The sequence below is a fragment of the Rhodnius prolixus genome, unplaced genomic scaffold, assembly GCF_049639745.1.
Source record: "Rhodnius prolixus isolate KJV_2025 unplaced genomic scaffold, Rpr scaffold_2, whole genome shotgun sequence".
Lineage (NCBI taxonomy): Eukaryota > Metazoa > Arthropoda > Insecta > Hemiptera > Reduviidae > Rhodnius > Rhodnius prolixus.
This window is the reverse complement of record NW_027411592.1, coordinates 57,516,270-57,540,195: the sequence shown is the minus strand read 5'-3', so window position 1 is coordinate 57,540,195 and position 23,926 is coordinate 57,516,270. Positions and strand designations below refer to the sequence as shown.

General features: G+C 35.4%; 1 protein-coding gene across 3 annotated transcripts in view; it reads right to left on the bottom strand.

The window, feature by feature from the left end:
- Window positions 1-23,926, bottom strand: part of LOC141450051 (Krueppel-like factor 7) — a 710,120-nt gene that overhangs the window by 218,942 nt on the left and 467,252 nt on the right. The window lies entirely within an intron of this gene.

Genomic DNA, 23,926 nt, shown 5'->3' with positions numbered 1-23,926 from the left:
TGAAAAAAGCGTTTATTTTTTGTTTTATCACATTTTGGGGAAAGATCATTAGTTTTAATTATTTTCATAAACTGTCAGGGAACAATTAATCGAATCAAGGGTCCTAAGTTTCACGTAAATAGAGAAGCAATTCCTCGTTTAATCCCCTTCGGTCTTTTTGGTCTTTAAACAACAACATGAACTTTACCTCAACAGTAAATAAATTTATTGACCTCTACAGTTGCGTTTCGACTTTTTTCATGCTGAAAACATTGCAAATTCTCAGAAAATGGTGATTACTGCAGAGCAAGTGGCCTGTATTTTTGCATTAGTTGAGGATGGACTGATTCAGCGGTACGCAGCACGAACGTTAGGGTTGCCTGAGACCACCGTCCGTAGAGCCATCCATTGTTACCAGGAGACAGGCCTCTGCACTCGCAGACAAGGTTCGGGTCGACCAAGAGCCACAGAAGCACTTGATGACCGATTTATCAGAATTCACACTCTAAGAAATCGTACATCAACTGCTTCTGAAACAGCTCAAACACTGCTTACTGTTCGTGGAGTTTCACTCAGTGCCGAAACCGTACGAAGAAGGCTTGCTGAAATGAATTTTACGCTCTAGGAAGCAAGCCACGGGACCATTGCCCACCGTAGACGATCGGAGAGCCCGTCTAGAGTTCGCTAGGGAACACCGCAACAGGTCTGAGAACAATTGGAGAAACGTTCTCACTTCAGACGAGTCCCGTTTTGCTCTCTATGCACCTGATGGGTTTACCCAGTTTACCGAAGGCCTGGGGATCGCTACGCTCCGTGCAATATTTCTGGTAGACTACCATTCGGAGGTGGTTCAGTGCTGGTGATGGCTGGGATTTCTATGGAGGCTAAGACTGAGCTCCACGTGTTCAACAGGGCAATCTTGAATGCAGATTTGTATGTGAGGGAAATTTTGCAGCAATATGTGCTACCCTATGCATCATTTATTGGGGAGAATTTTATTTTTATGCGAGATAATGCCCGACCACACACTGCCGCCTGTGTTGTTCAATATCTACAGGACACTAGCATTCGTGTTTTGAGGTGGCCAGCACGCAGCCCGGATTTAAATCCAATTGAACATCTTTGGGATGAGCTGGGTAGGCGATTAAGATGGAGTAATAATCCTCCCAGGAACTTAGAAGAGTTGCGAAGTACTCTGGTGGAGATATGGGAGGAATTAACACAAGATTTCGTGAGAAATTTAATAAGGAGTATGCCGAGGAGGTTGGATGCAGTAATGCGAGCAATACACGTCACTAAAATTCTTTTTCTCCTTTTTTAATCGGAAGAAATACATTTTTTTTTAAACTCTTTTTTTGCTGAGTAGTACTTTTTTGTTAAATTAAAGGTTTTCATTTCTTTTAGATCATTTCTTATTTTATTTTAGCCTTCCCGTAACATTATACTTCTTATATTTGCTAACTAAAATAAAATGTAGAACAAAAAAGTTACAGAGAAAAAAAATAACGCATTTTTAAAGTGCGCCACTTTTTTTGTGGAGCAGTGTAATTACTTTGTTGCATTTGTTTGGTTAATATAAGTCAGAATAGAATAGAATAAATCTTTATTACAATAAATATGTAAATAGAAATAAATATAAGAAATATCAATATACAAAATATTGTAACCTTCATAATAAGTGGGGATAACAAGAAAGGTTAAGGTGCAGGATAAGAATGCAGGGAAAAAGGAAGGAAAAACCTGCAGCTAGTGTAGAGAGTTAGAGAAGGATGTGTTTAATTCTTTTGTGCCTGTAGAAGGATAGCAGGATCTGTAGGAGGCTATGTTGCGGCAGAGTGGATTAGGATGGAAAGGAGTTTCATGCAGATACGATTTTGGATTTTAGGAGTGTACAGGGATGGTGGATGCAGTCTCGTGAAGAGTATCAATGGCTAGGTCAATTGTGCCTGTAGAGTATAGAAGGATTAATAGAAGGCTATGTCGCTGCGTAGTGGGTTAAGATGGCAGTATAGGATGGATAGCAATTTTAGCAGACGATTTTGGATATAGGAGTGTATATAGGGGATATTGGATGCAGTCACCGTGAAGTGAGTCAATGGCTAGGTCTTTTGTGCCTACAGGAGGATAGCAGGGTCTATCCAGATCCAGGATCTAACCAGGATCTATTTGTGTCGCGGCAGAGTGGATTAGGATGATAGTCTAGGGAGGAAGAGAGTTTCATGCAGATACGATTCAGGATATAGGAGTGTACGGAGGATATTGGATGCAGTCTCCATTGAAGTGAGTCAGTGGCTAGGTCTTTTAAGTCTACTGGTTATAAAAGGATCTGTAGGTGGCTATGTCGCGGCAGAGTGGATTAGGATGACTATCTAGGAAGGAGTTTTGAGCACACGATTTTGGACTTCACGTAGTGTACGGGGGATGCAGTCTCTGTGGAATGAGTCAATGACTAGGAGAGCACAGTCATTTTGGAGAGAAAGTAAAGTTATTTGATCAGAAAACGTGTAATAAATGTAGAAAAATAAAATTGAAAACACAAATAACCATGGCAACTAATTTTTTAAAGCTTACATCTTTTTTAATCAAAAGATAAATGGAAACAAAGTAATCTGTATTTAAATATGGCGAAGTAATAGGACAAAAGAAGGACAATCTAGATTCATTCAATAAGTGTGGTTAGATCCAAGTCATTGATAAATAATTGGTCATTAGAGCTATCAGCTTTAGAGAGAGAGAGAGAGAGCAAGAAACGGTGAGCCAAGTTACATGGTCTATTTGGGTTTATAAAAGAGAAGACTTGGGAGCTTTTAGACGGATCATTAGCTTTCTTTTCCCGTCTTTTTTATTTGTTTTAGTCTTATTTTATTTTATTACACAATTAGTTGCCCACACGACTGATATGTGAACATATATCAGTTGTGTGGGCAACTAATTGAAAGAAATTAGATTATTATTATTTTTTTTAATATTTATGTTGCCCATTATTTTGAAATCAATTTTCAGTTTGAACGTAGATTTATCTCTTAATTAAATATCCGTTTTTTTGAAATTAAAACGAGAGTCATTCCATGTTTAATGCAGGGAATTTTTACTTTTCTAAGTGTCGGTTGGTAACCTTGCGAAGATATTCAGTCACCTGTTCGATTAATATTTACATAAAGATAACCATTAAGCTCTTAGTTACGATGAAGTGTACGCTCGAAGAAAGTTAATTTTTTTTTTAAGAACAGCGTAATTGGGTGATCCCGATTTTTTTTTTTTACTTTCGGAACCGTTAGAAATATTCACTCGGGTGAACAAACAATATGGCCGTAATTGCTTGAACAAGGCGATGGGAAAGTTTAAAAGTGGTTGCAGAAGCGTAAGCACTTCCGGAGCAGTGCCCATGATCCATGAACGGACTATCAACACTCCGTACTGATGAGGTAATGTCTGAGATGTCAGAAGAAATACTTGCTTCTTCTTAAAAAGTAAAGTAAAGTAACTTGCTACTTTTTCAGCCAGACTTTACGTCCAACTAGGTATCGTGGGATGGAGGCGACTAGCAAACATACTTTACTATTAACTTACTTGTATTAACCATTAAATAAAATCCAAGGCCTAGATCAGGGAATCGAACCCACTAAACCAACAATACATCTTAGCATTGCGGGTCTAGCCTCATAACCGTCTAACATACTTTACTGTAAATTTCTCATATTAATCATTAAATAAAATCCAAGGCCTAGACTAGGGGAATCGAATCCACTAACCAACAATACATCTTAGCATTGCGGGTCTAGCCTCATAACCGTCTAACATACTTTACTGTAAATTTCTCATATTAACCATTAAATAAAATCCAAGGCCTAGACCAGGGGAATCGAATCCACTAACCATCAATACATATTAGCTTTGCTTCTTCTTAAAAAGAAACATTTCGACATCATACGGCATTCCTGACGGTAGAAGCTTTAGAGAAACTAGGGTTCCTGCCTCAACCTCCTAACAGCGCTGACTTTGTCCCGAAAGATTTTTATCAGTTTGGTCCAAATGAAAGAAGCATTGCGTGATATCAAGTTCAACGGCCACGAGGAGGTAAAGGGGAGGAAAAAAAGCACAAAAACTGGCTTCGAGATCTGGGTAAAGATGATGGGAAATGTGCCTAGAAGTTGATGGAGATAAAAAATTTGTTTGTTGACTTAATAAACCATTTTTTATGTACAGCCAGTAATTTGTCTGTTTAATTACTGAATGTCAATTCAAATTAACATTTAACCTACACTAATAATGTTATCTCATCTAGGAACTGCAAATCTAAACTAACGATACCTTAAGTGGTCCTTGTACTCCCAATCCAGATCCCTGGCTTAGCATCCCGCGTTACCGTAACACACACACTGTCAAATTCCTGTCAAATTTGGCTCAATCACAGTTAATCCTGCTAGAACATTGCATTAATTTATGCATTATCCTTCAACCACAGCCATGCACCTCCTATCCTTCCAAAGGATCATAATCTCCACTGTTGACAGAGTTCCCTTTCTTGGACACTATTTAGATAAGCCCACTCATCCGGAGAACCCACACGTAAGACTGAACTAAACAAACATTACAAACTTCTCTCTAGACTACTTGACGACCGACGTTCAAACTCTCAACAGAAAACATAAGACTTACAAGACACAACTCCAAGTCAACTGCAGCCCATAATAACATTTTCTCCCTTTTTTTTACGCCCTCATAATATCCCCCTCCACAAACCTCCCCCCTAAAATGCAAATTAAATAAATCAGTACTAAAATTGAAGTGGACAATAACTATTGAAAAGTGGCAATGAGGGTAGAAAAATCTCTGGAAAATATTTTCCCGCTTAGGATAAACCATTTTTCTTCAACTAAAGTGCAGAAAAAAAAGGGGAAAAGATGATGGCATATCATCAACATATCTAAATGTTGTTATGCATGTGGCCATGCATGTTTTATCCTTGATGGTGCTAATCTATGATGTCGTTAACTTACACTTCCTTCACATCCTTTCGTAAATATTATTATGTATTATTTATTCGATTGCTTTCTGCGTCATCAGGATTAGAATGTATGTGCTAGCTATAAAGGTGCTGACTGTATCATATTTATTCAAAATATAAAACCAATAAAATATTTTATGAAGGTTATTAAATCAATGAATGGAATTTGTTTGTTTAAATAGACGATTACGCTTTACCACAGAATTCGTCAGAAAAGTTGACTTCTTGTGATCCGCTTAGAAGTTGTAGAAACAAAAAAATTATCAAAGTGATGAGTTATGGTCGGACAAATTGTGTTACCATGACCAGACAACAACTAATGGCTGTAAAAGATGACAAAAAACACTGGCTCATGTACAACATGGAGGAAGCATGCAGAAGTATGCAGACAGTACATTATGCTGCATTGTGCTTTCTGTGTCTCTCTAGCCCGCCGGCCGCCGTACCCAAGCACCATTGTTTTGCTCCAGAACTTCCTGTAGCACACTGTCTGTGGGGAGGGGAACATTACTCCCATGTAACCAAAAAAGTGTAAACCACCGGGTCCCGGTTTGGGGAAAACGTGCGTTTCTCGGCTCTAAATTAAACTCATATTGAGAAAAACCCACCCAAGGACTCTTTCCAGGACGGCGGTTACACCCAGTATATATATCTGTCCGGCGAATACCAAAGCAAAAACAAAAGACCAAGTCCCCGGATCGGCGCTGGGTTAGTATTATATACACAGCCTCCACCAGTAGGTGTGGGGACAGGCCGGTTGTGGCGCCATCTAATGAGAGCAGGCTGAATCACAGCGTTTTAACACCCTCGCACGGTCAATATCAGTACAACGGAAAAGAAAAAAAATTAATCTACGAAAACAATACGCTGCACAATTTTATTTAATTATTTTTCTGTCCTTCATGTGCATATTAAAACATAAAATTCTGCAACTTTACACCATGTTACCAAAAATAGTTAACTTCAATATTTAACATTGTTAAAGTAAAAAGTAAAGTTAATTGCATAGTTTTTCAGGCGGGCTTTACATCCAACTACCAATTAGGTGTCATGGACGGAGGAAACTAGCAAACATACTTTACAATAAATTTCTCATATTAACCATTAAATAAAATCTAAGACCTAGACAGCAGGAATCGAAACCACTAAATCAACAATACATCTTAGCATTGCGGGTCTAGTCTCTTAACCGCCTAACATACTTTACTATAAATTTCTCATATTAAACCATTAAATAAAATCCAAGGCCTAGACACCGGGAATCGAACCCACTAAACCAACAATACATCTTAGTATTACATGTCTAGTCTCTTAACCGCTCGGCTACCGTGGCGCTTTACATTATTATATATATATATTTTGGCGCATCAACAGCTGAGGTTATTAGCGCCAGGAGTTTTTTCCAGTGCACTGCCGGCCTCCGGACAGTGTTATCTCGTTACAGACAACACTGTCGATCACCGGATAGTGAGCTGTAAGAAGCTCCTAGGAAGAGAAAATCTAAGGGTCAGCTGTTGCATTCGAACCCGGGACCTCCGCGTGGGAGTCCAGTATGCTAACCTCATAGCTAATCCCTTCCGTATATAATTATGTTATTATCATTTAATCAATCATTTCAGTTGGTAACTTATTAAAAGGGATATGTCGATAACAATTTGCCATTTATTTACAAAAATAATGGTCACACATAGCCAACGAAATAATTTATTTAAATTACGAACACCTTTAGTAAAGATTTAAATACAAAAAAAGAATCTTCAGAGCCCACTCACAAGACTCTTTCTTACAATCATTCTCAAAGTTATAACTCAAAATTTTTTTTCTTTAAATTTAGAAGATTTAAGAATTCAATTAAAATAACTATATAAAAAATAATTAAATTAAATTACTTCGATGGAAAAATCTCCGAAATCTGAAAAAAAAATCATATTACTTCCGGTATGGAATTTTCTTAATACACAAAAGTTGTGGCGACAAATTAATCCCTCATTTATTATATATAAGACAGATATTGTAATAAAATCACTTTTTCGAACTTAGGTAACCCCCCCCCAAAAAAATGGATATTTTTTTTGAAAAAGTAATTTTAAAAATTTATTATAACTGCCAAAGCTTTCTTTACGTTAGAAATTGAAAGCAAATATAGAAATCAAGAAATGAGAGTATACTAGACCAACATTACACTTGTGTTTGCCTGGAATAGTATAACCAAAGTAGTAACGGCTGAGAGGTTATTTTTATCAAAAGAAGTACAGCTCTTTTTATTTAAAGTTTAACCCATTTGCCACAAAATTGGATATTCAGGAGATGAAATCCTAATATTTAAGGTGCAAGTTTAAACTGGCACGAGGAAACACACCAATGATAAATAATCTCACTACAGCGATGTTTATCAGTGCATAGTGATTCGCCACATGTATATTATACTATATGCGTAGTTATGTCCATCATTGCTTCGCACAATCTAATGGTCCAATTTGGCTCGTTACAACAATATAACGCGCCAAAACGAGTGACAGCAAGAAATATAGCGGAATATAGGCAGAATTCAGCCAAGTGAAATGTGATGATTAAGCCTATAATATATAGCCTAAACACGAACGCACAAATGTACTATACGTACAAACATTTTATCACTCATACACACACACACATATATATAAGTCAATTACGCTTCAAGTATTCTCTACCCTTCCCCAATCGTCCCCAAGCTAATCATCAATCATCAATTATGCATGATCTAATGTCAATCATCAATTATGCATGATCTAATGTCTCTGATGTGAACATAAAGAGAAACTGATTGTATCCATCGAGGAAGGCTATCCATATAAATGTATGTGATAAATTAATTGGAATTCAGCTAAATTGCCTACATTATTAAAGACATATTAGTTTCCATTTTAATTCAAAAAGGTGTTACCACTTTCTGGTCAGCTAACTTTTAAAGTGAATTATAGAATATTTTTGTAGCCAGATGCATAAACACAATTTTGTAGCATTCGAAGTGCAACAAGGAAACGGGATGAACTCCTGGATGGAGGTACGCAAGAGGGTTAGCTGAAAACCATTAGAATGATAATTTAGATGGTTTAGAAGATGTGATTCTCAAGAGAGCCAATTCTAACTTGCTTAGTTACTTGGAAGGGTAAAACAACATTAGATATACATAGACTTTACAACAACATCTACTAACGTCTGTTTGATCATTAATGGTAGGGCATAGGAAGGGCGCATTTCCAACCTTTAGCTAAACACTCAGATTTCCTGCAATGGTTGGATGACGCTGTTTGAACCTTATCCTAATTTTCAAAAATTAGAGGGTTGAGGGACTGGACTTGTTGATCTAAACTCTAAACCGGGTGTTCAGAGAAGAAACTATGATGCAGTATGTGCAATGTGGGCTTCAAAGAGGATGTACTTAAGTTTCTGGGTCAGTGTAAAGTATTGGGTTTTTACAATACAATACATCTAGCTTTGCGGGTCTAGTCTCTTAACCGCCTAACATAATTTACTATAAATTTCTCATTTTAACTATTAAATAAAATCCAAGGCCTAAGGCCGGGAATCTAACCCAGTACCACAATGCGTATTAGCTTGCAGGTCTCGCCTCTAACCGCTCGACTACCGTGGCGCCTAAAGTGATAATCAACGACAATTATATCGATTAAACTGAAGGAAGTGTAGAAAAGCTATTTTCACTATTTCCTTTAATGAAAATTTGCTTAGCAACCGGATCAGACCATTAGTACTATATAGGAGACAACCAGTGACGTAGAAACAGTACGAGATTAAGTAGATGTACTCTTGATTGGTTCGTAAGTGTTTGAAGTAGGAGCAATACGTGTTGAAGTGCACAGTGTATTGGATATGAGACACTATGATAGAACACACATATTATCTGTCTGTCCTTCTATCTGTTGGTTGGTTCAATACTGTCACATACTCCAAGAACCTACTTGCGTAAAAGCATTCCCCTCTCTTATAGTGTGTGTGTATGTATTTTGAAAAAGCTTTTAGAAGGCCGACAGACAAACTATCTTTTATCTTTTCGGACATCCGCAAAATAAACATTAGTTTTATATCAACAATAAGTACGTGCCGCTAACAGTCTCAGTCGGATAGTGGGGGGAAAAAACTATTTGGAGCAATTAAATTTAGGGACAAGTGAGAGGAGTTGGACTTTTTTTACACTTGAGAAGTAGATAGCAGGTGGATAACTGGACATCCAACTGTAAACTCGCTGTTCCATCCAACTGTTCGCTGAACTATTCAATAGTATCTTTTCCTTTTTTTGCGATAATAAATGTTCTTGACGTAAAGAGTCCCTGCTGGAAGGTAAGGATAAATTTTGGGATATATTCCTTTCTTATAAAGATCTTGGTGAGCTACCTTGGGCTCTACATAGACAAACGACTCACGTGGAACCCACACATTTAAAAAGACAAGCAATGAGAAAACGTGCGAAACTGCTCTACTGACTACTTGGACGACGCTCCAAATTGCCCTTCGAACTCAAACGCTTAATATACAGTACTATCCTCAAACCTATGTGGACTTACGGACTAGAGCTGTCTGGGGTTCAGCCAAACCTACAAACATACGGACAGTACAGGACATTTCAGTCAACAGATAGTTGACGCTCCTTTCCACGGTGACTAACCTCACCCTTCACAACGACCTCAACATGCCCTTCGTACACCAATTAGCCAAGACTAAATACCAAATATTCCATACTACTCTCTAGACTAGCTCTAATCCTCTAGTACAGTCTCTCGCCTCCTCTGACAATCCTGCTCGCCGACTGAATCGCCATTAGCCCCGCCGCGACTTCCTCGCAGTCTGAAGGCCTAACAATCAAACCCTGTAGAAAATGCTACCGCTGGGCAGTTTCTTTCCTCCTGCCTTTCACGCTTCTATAATTCAATCTCCCTATTTACTTATTGTATAGTGTATTATACAGATTGTAAATAAAGAAATAAATTTAAAAAAAAAAAATGCTCCTGACGTAAAGAGTCCCTGCTGGAAGGTAAGGATAAATTTTGTGATATATTGAATTAACTCGAGTTTTTCGGGCCGATAGTGCAATCTAATCCAATTTAAACTATCTGTGTAAAGCTGATCACATAGACAGACGAAAAACACGCGTTAAATAAATAATTTTTTTTTCGTTCCATAATCAGAATAAGTAAAAATGCCCAATTTGATGAAATTTTATTCCTTCTACTCGTAAAAGAGAGAGAAAATTAGAAAAGAATAAGAAAGTGAGATAAAAAAAAACAAAAAACAAAACTCCGCCTAATAAATAATGCTAATCCGGAAAACATTAAATTAAAAGAAGTCTTTTAAAAAAGAAAGCAAAAAAAAGAAAGTATAAAAGCAAAGGAAGAAAGACGGAAAACAAAACGGAGCTTAAAATAAATTAAAATTAACAATATTTCCTCTTCCAACTCCTCATCATCCTCTTTCTCTCTTTCTCTCTCTGTCAATCCACGAGGATCACTTGCAGTAAAGAACATCCAGTTAAATCTTGTTTCATTTAACAATAATCCAATGGATTTAATCCAAATAAATTATAAAAGGGCTTTTATATGGTGGCCTTTATTTGTGGCTTTAAAAGAGAGATATGGGCTTATTTCTTCTTCATCTTTTTTTTAGATATTATAAAAAAAAAATGTAAAAATGTATTATAAAATTATTAATAATGTAATTAATAATACGTAATAATAATCAAAGCGGTGCAATCGCTGTGCTATAAATAATAACTCTTAAGATAAATTCAATTTGGGTTAAGAAGCATCGTACAATCATTAATCTTAATTTTCTGGCAAGTTTGATGGCTTTACTAAAGCTGTAATTATAATCATCGTTTAGGAATTTAGTTGGATAAACATCATCCGGCTGTTTGCGATATACTGCTGCTGATTGCAGAGCCATCATCAGCTAAAGCAGTCTCCATATCAGGAGGAGGGCCGCCGAAGCTGATGTCTCCTGGATAGCATCCACTCGGAAAAAAAACATGCATCGCATGGGCTAGTAAGATGATTGCCTCTGTAGGTTCTGTCAGGAAGAGGAGGAAACGGCACTGAATGTGTTGGGTCAGAGAGAAGGGCTCGTGTGGCTAAGGATGTTACTTCTAGGGGCGGAAAAAACCAAGGCCTGTAAGAGCTTTACCCAATAGCCGCTCTCCCAGAATTAAGAGTCTGATTAAACGGACAGATCTGGAGGGCGAGCTTTAGAGTGAGGGGAGCCACAATAGATCCAAAGGGGTCGCAGTGGCGTAGGCCTTGAGGCCGCCCTAGTCTAATCTAATCTAATCCACTTTCATTGACGAAGAAGCAATGGTGCTAACACGTTAGTTTTTCAAAATCCCTCTTCCGATGATTGTTTTGAAGCTTTGATTGTTATTGCTCTCTTCAATGTGTACCACTAAAAAAAACACCCTTCCAAAGTCCAAAAAAATTGGGATTATTATTTTAAAAATATTTAGAACGAGTTAAAAGGAATTTTTTTTTTTTTTTTGATAACCGAAAGCCATCAATCCTGACAAACACCAGTTTTGGATCTTCCTAGAAATCTTTTAGAAAACCTTATTCCACTTTGTCTAGGGAGAATCAATTTCAGTATATCTGAGGAGCGTTAGAAGTATCCTGAACTGCCAATATCCCACCCTATTTGGAGCTCCCTTACAGTTCTGCAATTTAAACTTTTCTAATACATTAAACAAGAACGCCATAGGTGGTTAGCTCATGTGAAGCGGATGGATCCAGAGCGCTTGCCCAGAAAGATGCTGTATGGCATTCCATGGGGTCGACGTCATCGAGTTGTGGCCTCGTTTGAGGTGAAGGCAGACCTGAGGAGCATGGGCGTGCAAAGATGGCGATCATCTAGAGCCCACGATCGAGAGGAAAGGAGAAGGCTGGTTGAGGAGGCCCGGGTACTTTCAGGACTGTAGTGCCCCAGAAAGAAGGAATACATTTTAATCCATATTAATAATTATTAGGAGAAGAGTCTAGTCACTATAAGGAAGAGTTCGCCAGATTGGCAAGCTTACGCAGCAACCATCCTAGGAGGTCGGCGTTATATGTTGAGATGATCGCGTGGCCACCGCCGCTTTAATCTGCGAAGTGGATTTGAAGGAAGTGTTTTGTAGTAGACATGTTGTGGATCAGAGGTTTGTAGTGACTGTATAGATTTGAGTGGAGTTTTGTGTAACGAGATTGGGGCTATTTCCAGAAACGAGAGGAATATTTAGATCAGAGTGTATAGTGTGATTGGAGAAGGGACCGTTAACTATTGTTCTTAGGATTTTTGATTGTAAGGTCTGAAGTCGATTGATGTTCGATTTTTTAGCGCTTCCGTACGTCCATATTGGAGCAAGTAGGTCAGTATATAGTGTTTGCTTGTCGAGTAGTCTCGGACTACATCTTGACAAACGACTAACTTGGAACTCCTACACGAGACTCAAACGAACTGACCTCAGTCTGAGGTATAAAATGTTGAAAAGAACACCTAAATCTTAAATAGCATAGTTTAACTTTCTGCGAATTATTATTTTTGAGTTATGATGAGTAAATACTCAAAATACTCAAACACCTACAGACCCAAGTTGTATGAATCAATTTTTTGTTTTTTATTTTTTTTTTACTCACTGGATCTCAAAACAGCTATGTACTTCCGGTGAAGTCGTAAAATCGAAATCGTCTCAGACCCCCGAAATCATACTATTATCGCAATATAACCTCTCATCTGATATAGCAAGGGAAAAATAGAATTGAAAACTTACTAATTAAAGCACAAAAGCAATACGGACAAAGCAGTGACGGAAAATTGAACTTTCCTCACTTGAGTACCAAAACTGGCTCATTATTTAGCGAGAGCGAAACAAAAAATAATAATAAAAATAAATTTACTTGTTTGCGGAGCACTAATTTCATTAAAAAGAAAAAAAGTCAATTTCCCGGATAAGCAAGGTTAAGAATTGGAAGAAAAGTTCTATTTCCAAGAAAAGCATATTAGAAGAGAAAAGCGAAGAAAAATAAGGGAAATGTGCCCAAACAATACATCTCATTTTAATATCATTTTACAGAACATACAGACAGAGTGGAGGATGTAGTTACTGTAGGCTTCCGGTAGTTCATCGAAGGAAATGGAGTTTAGTTCTTATTAGATGGAGCATGTAATGTAAAACCTCTCGTTTTATTTTCTCTCCAGGAAGAGTGGAAAATTGAGATGACCTAATACCTCTCTAGAAGAGGAACACAGGCTAGCAGGCAAGGCTTTACTGGATGTTCCCTCTATTACTACCACACCCACTAGCCCGTGCAATCCAAAAAGGCTTAAACTGAGGTCACACAGCAAGGAGGATATTTCTTGAAGGAGCTAGAAAGGATGGAGGGAAAAACGAGTTTTCTTTTTCTTTCTCGCTCTTTGGGGGGAATGGCGACTCTCTTGAGCAGGAAAAGAAAGAAGTAGTAAGAGGACTACATTAAGAAGAATGTGCCGAAGAAGGAATGTAGACAAGGATGCGGAGGAGCAAGTCATAAGGGACTCGGAGACAGACAGCAAGAAGTAAGGCAGCAATTTGAAAGGCTAGTAATCGAACTGTCCTCCCCCCTCCCATCCTGAAGGGGGCCACGCGGAAAAAAGTCAGAGTGCCCTCACCCTTCACCCTTCATCTTTCCTATTTTCTGCCCTCTATATCTCCTGCCCCCCAATCTCAAGCTGTACTCTCCATTCTGTCCTTCTAGTTCTCTGCAACATCGTCACACTCGCCCTTCTTCAATAATGTCTACCCTTAGGACATCGTTAGATAAGACAACTTCAGTTATTGACCTGTACTTGTACAACCAACCTTCTGTACTTTGTACTTTTCCTTCCATCAATCCTTTATTTTTAGTAACCCTTAAAAAAATCAAGAAATACTGAATAAAAATGAAATTATTATTTTTTTTAAAGTTATGTCTCAGGTTTTATTTATTTATTTATTTATTTTTGCTATAACTATAAAATAATTAAAAAAGTTAAGTCTCAGGTTTTGTTTTTTTGCTATAACTATAAAATAATTTAAAAAGTTAAGTCTCAGGTTTTGTTTTTTTGCTATAACTATAAAATAATTTAAAAAGTTAAGTCTCAGGTTTTGTTTTTTTGCTATAACTATAAAATAATTTAAAAAGTTAAGTCTCAGGTTTTATTTTTTTGCTATAACTATAAAATAATTTAAAAAGTTAAGTCTCAGGTTTTGTTTTTTTGCTATAACTATAAAATAATTTAAAAAGTTAAGTCTCAGGTTTTGTTTTTTTGCTATAACTATAAAATAATTTAAAAAGTTAAGTCTCAGGTTTTGTGTTTTGCTGTAACTATAAAATAATTTAAAAAGTTAAGACTCAGGTTTTGTTTTTTTTGCTATAACTATAAAATAATTTAAAAATTAAGTCTCAGGTTTTGTTTATTTATTTTTTTGCTATAACTATAAAATAATTTAAAAAAATATTATTATTGCTATTTTTTTACTTTATTTATTCACAACTGCTTTCACAACTTTCACACTTTCACAACTGCAGTATATTTCTGCAAAAAGTGAAGCTGATCACAGTATTCACATTCACAGTATAAACATGAGGGAAGAATTCACCCCATTGGTGGAACTCCCAAAGAATAACAGTTCAATATTCTGCACTGGCACTTCAATTAGAAACTTCACGTAGTCCCGACTGCGCTTCAACCGTCTTGGGAGTATTTCCAGGCAATGCAGTAAGTTTGGGATACTAGTGGATTAGGATGTGAGGTGATTGATGTGTGGAATTTAATGTAACGGGACCTTGTAGATTCAGAAATATAAGGGACAAGGAAATCTCGGTGCAAGGTAGAGTTAGGGACATAGTAAGGAGCATTTGCGATTCAAGGGAGTGAATATTATTTAAAAAAGGGGAAAAAAACTGGTCTGAACCCGACATTCCCCTATTAGAAGTTCAAAACTCCTAATTTTCGAAGCATTTAATTATTCCAGACATTATATTATTCTCTTTATTATAAAGAAAATTTGGAAAATATATTTTGCATAGAAAAAGAAAAAAAAAACTTGTCAAAGTTGTCGTGTTTTTCATTTAACGTTTCGCTTTTTCATGCAGTTTTTGACGATCATCCCTCACACAACTGTCATATAGTTTATGGAAGGCATAAACCTTCAGAAGTAAGAATTCCTTCCTTGAAAACCCTTCCTTTTTCCCAGAGCTGCCTTAAAAAATGAATTTTCATAGTTACAGAGCTATGCAACGAGCATAAATTTGTGACGATTCCAATATTCTCAGTTACTATAAATAAAAAGAGTTAAAAAAAATCAATGTATAAAAGAAAATTTAATTGAAAAAGGTAAAGAAAATTATATATACAGGCCAAAAAATATTGCTGCATATATTACACAAACTTTTCCAAACGTATAAGGAGTATGTATTTATTCGTGTGTAAGTTTGTAGGTCTGTACATATATATATTTGTGTGTGTATGCTAAAGTAATAATATCATAAATTACATCTGTCATTTTCACTTAAGTTTTCCAACAAGATTTCCCACACTACTACTATTACCTACAACTTCTTCTTCATAAACAATTTCCACCATTGTGGAAAGTAGGGTGTCGGCTTGCAATCATTCTGTTTCCACTTCATTTTCATTCCAATTGTAAAAATGTACATAAGGAATTGTTTATTTTTGTACTAAGGAAAATATTCTAACATGTCGGAATAATATTTTCCCTTATTCCTGTCAATAAGAAGAAAGCTTTTGATTTTTGAAATTGTATTTCCACCCGGAAATTAGGTTTTTAAAAACTTAAGAAACAGAAGAAATGGTTTTAGAAAATGATTTACGGATTTGTATGTCAGTATGCAGCAAAACAGACTGGAAGCTTTTCCTTTGAGGGCGTCAAACTGATCAACACCATTCTTGGAGAGTCGACTGGGTGGCCAGTAGAGATAAATTAATCATTAGTTAAGGTGAAGTAAAGTAGCGCCTATTTTTTCAGGCAGACTTAACATCCGACTACCAAATCAGGTGTCGTGGACGGAGGCGACTAGCAAACATACTTTACTATAAAGTTCTCACATTAAACCATTAAATAAAATCCAAGGCCTAGACCGGGGGAATCAAACCCACTAAACCAACAATACATCTTAGCATTGCGGGTCTAGTCTTTTAACCGCCTAACATACTTTACTATAAAGTTCTCACATTAAACCATTAAATAAAATCCAAGGCCTAGACCGGGGGAATCGAACCCACTAAACCAACAATACATCTTAGCATTGCGGGTCTAGTCTTTTAACCGCCTAACATACTTTACTGTAAATTTCTCATATTAACCATTAAATAAAATCCAAAGCCTAGACCGGGGGAATCGAACCCACTAAACCAACAATACATCTTAGCATTGCGGGTCTAGTCTTTTAACCGCCTAACATACTTTACTATAAAGTTCTCACATTAAACCATTAAATAAAATCCAAGGCCTAGACCGGGGGAATCGACCAACAATACATCTTAGCTTTGCGGGCTTCTATGCGATCGAAACTATTAAAAAGTTCCACTACAAGAACTTAATATTATCTGAACATGATCATACATCTAACCACAATACGTTATCCTAAAAATTTTATCCTTTAAGCAATCAAAAGCCTATCACATTTTTTACAAACATTTTTTTTTTTAAGAAAATTATGTTTATATATATTTTTTAATTTAAGGCACGCTAACCTCTGAAGTCATTGGCACCCACAGCTTTTTTTTTCAGTGCACTGTTGGCCTTAGGACAGTGATCTCTCGTTAAAGTCACCACTGTCCATCACCCAACAATGAGCTGTAAGAAGCTCCTAAGGAAGAGAAAACCTAAGAGCCAGCAGCTGGATTCGAACCCATGATCTCCGCGTTAGAATCCAGTATTTTCTAACCACTCAGCTAATCCCTTCTCTAAAAATTCCTAATTTTTTAATAATATGTGAAAGTTGTGTAAGAATTTAATTAAGTTCTCTTAACAATTTATTTTTAAAAAAAATCAGTAACAATTACTTTGATTTCTACTTAGAAAATAATAAAGTTTAATTGAGAGATTCGCGAAAATTAATTAATAAAAAAAATCAATCTAGATTAATTTAGATTAATTAAAAGTAATTGAGGCTAATCAAGAGTGGTTAAACACAATAGTTAATACTTATGTACAATTAGGGATGGGGAAATGTATTGGGTCATAAAATAAATTATGGGAAATGATAACATAAAGCTAAAGCTACATTAATAGCATCATTTAATACGACTTTTACACTAATTACATTAACCCATAATAATAAATAACCCCCAATAAAATGAAATATACTTTTTACCTAATAAAAATAAAGATAAAAATGAGTTCATAAATTATCAAGATAATAAATTGAAAGATTTATTTATTGTCTTAATTCGAAATTGTTTTGAACGATTCAAGCAATAAATTTGAGAGAATTTCAATGAAAAAGCTAAGGGAATGCTTTAAAATTTTCAGAGAAGATTAAAAGTCTTCTTAAATTTGAGCCTCTTCTAATTCAATGGATCAAATAATTTAATATTTTTAACAATCAAAAAAAATTTTGGCAAACGATTTATCAAACTCTGCAAATGATTATAATCAATAGATACTGTATATCAACTATAGATACAATCAATACCTATTGCTTGAATAAAGGGTTTCTAAGAAATCTACAGTACACTCTCAACTCTGCCCCAAATCAGAAACTTGGGACTATTCTAAAAAAGATGACAAAGAAAGGTCGACAAATTGAGGACAACCACTTCCTTGGTACAGGACCCAATTTCCGCTAAGTGGAGGATGTATTCCGTTACAATTTTTTGAAGAAATACTGGAAAATCAATGCAGTAACCATGGCTTTTCCCAGTTGATTCATTTTTTCACCCAAAAAAACTTTACAATCAAGACCTGTTTAGATATATAAAAGATTTAAAACTCTTTTTAAATATGTATGACGGTAGCCGAGCGGTTAAGAGACTAGACCCGCAATGCTAAGATGTATTGTTGGTTTAATGGGTTCAATTCCCCCGGTCTAGGCCTTGGATTTTATTTAATGGTTAGTATGAGAAATTTATAGTGAAGTATATTAGGCGGTTAAGAGAATAGACCCGCAATGCTAAGATGTATTGTTGGTTTAGTGGGTTCGATTCCCTCGGTCTAGGCCTTGGATTTTATTTAATGGTTAATATGAGAAATTTATAGTGAAGTATATTAGGCGGTTAAGAGACTAGACCTGCAATGCTAAGATATATTGTTGGTTTAGTGGGTTCGATTCCCCAGGTATAGGCCTTGGATTTTATTTAATGGTTAATAAAAGAAATTTATAGTAAAGTATGTTTGCTAGTCGCCTCCGTCCAAGACACCTAATTTGGTAGTTGGACCTAAAGCTCTCCTAATAAAATTGGCATTAAAAAAAATGTTTCTGTTTAGCATTAGCCATTTTCTTGAGCGTTTGAATTACATATGCAGAATTTTACTTAACTAAAGAGACGTAACATAAAAACATATTTTTTGGTGAAAATCGATTGAAAATCTTCACTATAAAACAAAAATTTATTTAACTAAAAGAATGGGCTATATAAAAGTTATAATCAAACCTGATTTAAATATATTTAAATTGCAACCTGACGGTTCTTCACTATCGATATAAATTTGACTAGAGATAAAACAATTTTGAACAAACCGATTTCCCTATTAATTTATTTGTTCCGCTTTTATTTTACACATTGATAAAAGAAAAAAAAAAAAAAAAAAAAAAAACGAAACGAATGTAATTTAATTGCTCAGGGAATGTGAGGTAGAGAGATTTTTTGGTGCACAACCGAAGTATTTTATTTGCGGTACTTTATTAGGAATTTATAGAAGTACCGATAATAAATAAATAAATGTACATTTGGTATTTTATAAAGTTATTTGATTTTAAATCTATTTTTACCACGTATTTTTCAAATGTATGGAGATAAAAAAAAGAAAAAAAAGATTGTTTAAATTCTTAAGATATAACTATTATTATTTTATTATTACAGATATTTATTTATTTTTTTTAATTAAAAATAATTGCAGTAGAAAGCCACATGTCGAATGTGTATATTGATTCTGTCTCTATATCAGGGACTTTACTCGAGTCATATCAAATGGTTTATTGAGTCTGACCTTTTGTACGCCCCTCTCGTGTCATCGCTCTCTCTCTCACACAAACCCACCTTCTCTCTCATACGTATATACACACTCACACAATATCTTCGTGTACACACAGCTGGTATCGAACATTTGGAAGCCATATATATCACCATCAATGGTTCATTATTATGAATTTATATTCCGTGTTGTAATAATAATTTAATTGAATATATACGTATATACCATTATTCAGGACACCATAAATAATTATTTCAGTTTGCTTAATTATAATAATGAAAATCAAAATTCTGGTGCGTACATGAATTACTTCTTTTACTCAAATTTACTTACTTCACAAACCAACAATGTATCTTAGCATTGCGGGTCTAGTCTCTTAACCGCTTAACATACTTTACTATAAATTTCTCATATTAACCATTAAATAAATTGTAAGGGACTAGTCCGGGAATGGAATCCACTAACCAACAATACATCTTAGCACTACGGGTCTAGTCTCTAACCGTCTATTAGTAAATTTCCCTATGACGTACGTATACTCCATGTTGCTCAAATTTTTGGGTTTTATGCAAGGACTCGAAACATGGTTTCCGGTGAGAATAACTCAATTTTGAGGAACTTATGCCTTGTTAGACGTTTCTGGACTAGGTGGTGTGAGACAAAGTTTAATCTTATCTCAAAAAAAAAAAAAAAAAAAAAAAAAATAGGAACGGAAATATCCATTACATGCTTTAGTTAGTATTTAAAACGTAAGACGGCGTAGCACTCATCGGAAGAGAAAGAGGAATCGAGATTAAAATTCCCTTCCCGCCAGCCTCGGTAACTTCTAACTCCAAGAAGAACATGAAACTAGAAGTCACTTTCTCAAGGGAGAGCTAAAAAACAGAGGAAGAAGTAGACGGGACTTACTGAATATTCAAAGAATTAGATATCCGGTGGATGGATGGAGTGGCTGTGACTCTTTTTTTTTTTTATCATCTTCCGCCATTGTAAGGAAGGTAAAGAAGTGATGAAGAAAAAACAGGGAGCTAATAACCCTTTTTAAACTCAGTGCGGGCAATCGCGAGTCTAGGGATAAGCTCTAAGCACAGATTAGCTTTTCCAAGCTCCTGGGCCACAACAAGGTCCTTTCTTTTCTTCTTATTAATAATTTTCCTTTAAATTTCCCCCTTGGGTGTATGATGAAAGGAGGTGAATGGGGCCAGGACTGTTGAAGAGGAAATGGTTACGAACAAGGGCGGCTAAAAGTGAAAGCGTAACCAACTGGCAAGAATCTGCAGGTTAAAACATGTCCCTATTTAGTAACTTCTTCAACCGCCCACCCACCCCTAAGTTACTTGACATTATGAGGACATAATTATGAGGTAGGAAGAGTATTTAGGGGGAGATGTAAAAGTAAGGGGGGAAAAGTAAATTGGTTGTTGATGATGCTCTTCTGTCCAACAACATAAAAGCAACAAAAAAAAAAAAAATCCGAAAACACCACCCCTGAAGAGGGTGAAGCGCAGTTAATTTCATTATATACCCCAAACCAAGTACATTTAAGGGGAGAGTTATGGCGAAGCCGAGTCCACCATACGTCCTCGCGTCGTAGAAGAGAGTAACAACACCTTTTCTACAAAAAAAAAAAAAGGGAAAATGTTTAAACGGGCAGGAGAGAGAGAGGGAAGAAAAAAAAACCTGTAAAAATAACAAGAAGAAAACTTAGGGCGAATTTTACAACTTATAAACCAGGAAGGCGGAAAGTAAAAGACCTGGAAATGACGGGTTCCGGTGGAGGAAAAAGTACGTAAAGAAAAGTTGGACTTTGCAAGGACTCTTTTTTCAGGACAAGTTTACCTTATTTAGGAACGGCTGATTAAAGAACGAATTTTTCTTAGATATAAGGGGGGGGAGGAAGGAAGTGAAGAAGTAAAACTAAATGAAGCAGTGAAGTTAATGTGGGAGAAGTTACTTCCTTTTGGACTGTAAACTAAAGAAAATGGCTACCTGGATTCCAGGTCCTGGAAGATGTTAATAAAAACTGGTGCAAACAAGGAAAAAAGCTCCGGGTACCAATATGCTCAAGATTTATGTAAATAATGATTTTAATAATTTTATTACTACCGGATACTCCCGGATTAACGTTGTCACGGGAAAAAGGAGGTGCCATCCCAGCACAAAAGGTTTTAAATGACAAGACAGTGCTAAAATAGTTGAACAATACTCTACAATGTAAGAGGTGTGTGTTTTTTTTTAGAGTAATTACTGGATTGGCATTTGACGCATGCGTGCTGTCTATCCAAATCTGTCAGGAAGAAACCTGTCGCTATTACGGAAACATTCGACCTTGTTTACGTTTGTTCGTGAGTTACAAAAAGGCCTCCACCGATGGAGAGAATCCCGTTGACTGTGATTCGTTTTCTTAATGCTAAAGATGTGAAAGCAACTGAAATTCATTGTGAGATCAGTAAAGTTTATTGGAGAAAAAGATTATGAATCGTACAGAAAATGGGTTCGAGCTTTTAAGTGATTGTTCTTGATGTGGAACAAATTGTCGCGACCTTATTTTTTTTTTTTTTTTGTCATTACTAAAGATTTGTGGTACAGAAAGTTTGACGTTGATTGACGTTGACCACCCAGTGACTGTTTCCGCATAGACTTCTAGGGGGATGAGGTTCAAAAAGCTGGGTTCTACGATACGATAAGTGCCTTAATATTAGTGGCAATCATAGAAGAGTAGATTAAGGTACCAGGCTTTCATGTAAAAATAAAATTGTTAAGAAAAGTATACTTGCTTTTCTTTTATTTCAAAACCGTATGAATGTTAAACCATCCAACACTTTCACATGGAAGTGGAACCCACTTTTGATACCCACTACCAGAAAAGCTAAGGAAAAACCCCTGAAAGCAATTATCTAATCTCCTTAAGCTCGAAAACTTGAACAAAATAAAATTAATTATTTCATAAAAAAAAAGGAGAAAATTACGACTGAAATTGGCAATAATCTTTCTTCCTTTTGAATACTAAATTCCTAAACTTCCGGTTCTTTGGCGTAACATAAATAAAACTGTAAACTTAGTCTAAAAATTTTTACGAAAACTATTCGTAGATTCTTACAATCATAGTAAAAGTTAGTGAACCGAGATACATTTATTTATTTATTTACGTATTTATTTACGTATTTTTTCAGCAGAATATGAAACAGAATTAGTTAATTGTTAAATAACCTTATAGATGTCCAATATGTTTTGATAAATTGATAATATAGGTTATAATATAGGATAATAATAGATTATTTATAATATAGTTTAGAGTAAACATAATATCAATAGCAACATACTTCTATGTTGAATGAAATACGACGTACGTTCCTGTTTTGGAAGTTTTAGATAAACAGACCACTCATACAAATCTACTTTATTTTTGTATAAATAAATATACAAGACAATTTTTTTTTTCTTTATTTTGGGTTGCCTCATATATTAGTAAAAAAAAATTAATACAAATCTAGACAGATATAGCAGCATAATATATTAACATTTAATACATAATAACCAGCTTAAAGAAACCAAAAATCTACATCGTATTGGATTAGGCAATAATAGATTCTAGAGAAACAGGACTACCAACCTCAACTCGTTTTTTAAGCTACATAATTTTATTGCTGTCATTTTAAGTATTAATCTTCGCTTAACGGTAAATTTATGTTAAATTTCGTAAAACTTTTTTTTTTAAAATACGATTTTTTTTTGTCGGGTTAACCTTTTTTAACTTTAGATAATAAAAAAAAAAACTTCAGCTCATAATAAAATATTAACAGTTTTTTTTTTTTTAAACTTTCAAAAAAATTTAAGAAATTTTGAGTTCGCAGAGGATTGCAAATTTAGAGGAGCTGAGCCAATGGCAATATCTGTTAATAGTCACTTGACATTCATTTATTGCAATTTAACACACTATACCGCAATACATCTTAGCATTGCGGGTCTAGTCTCTTAACCACCTAACATACTTTACTATAAATTTCTCATATTAACCTTTAAATAAAATCTAAGACTTTGAAAAGGGGAATCGAACCCACTAAACCAACAATACATTTTAGCATTGCGGGTCTAGTCTCTTAACCGCCTAACATACTTTACTATAAATTTCTCATATTAACCTTTAAATAAAATCCAACGCCTGGACCAGGGGAATTGAACCCACTAAACCAACAATACATCTTAGCATTGCGGGTCTAGTCTCTTAACCGCCTAACATACTTTACTATAAATTTCTAATATTAACCTTTAAATAAAATCCAAGGCTTTGAAAAGGGGAATCGAACCCACTAAACCAACAATACATCTTAGCATTGCGGGTCTAGTCTCTTAACCGCCTAACATACTTTACTATAAATTTCTCATATTAACCTTTAAATAAAATCCAAGGCTTTGAAAAGGGGAATCGAACCCACTAAACCATCAATACATCTTAGCATTGCGGGTTTAGTCTCTTAACCGCTCGGCTACCTTGGCGCCTCAATATACAAATTTGCACTGAATCCTGTTTTAATTATAAAAAGCCTTTTTTTAAAAAAATTATAACATTCATTGTTAATTCTATTAAATAAAGAATCAGGTTATGGTTTTAATTTTATTTGTTCCTAATTTTATTTTTATTTATTTATTCATCTTGCTTCTAATTAATAATAGATTCTTTTTCCTTTCTATTGAACAAATGGAAGAAATGGTACCGAAGTGGTAAAGGAAGTTCCTGTTGTGTG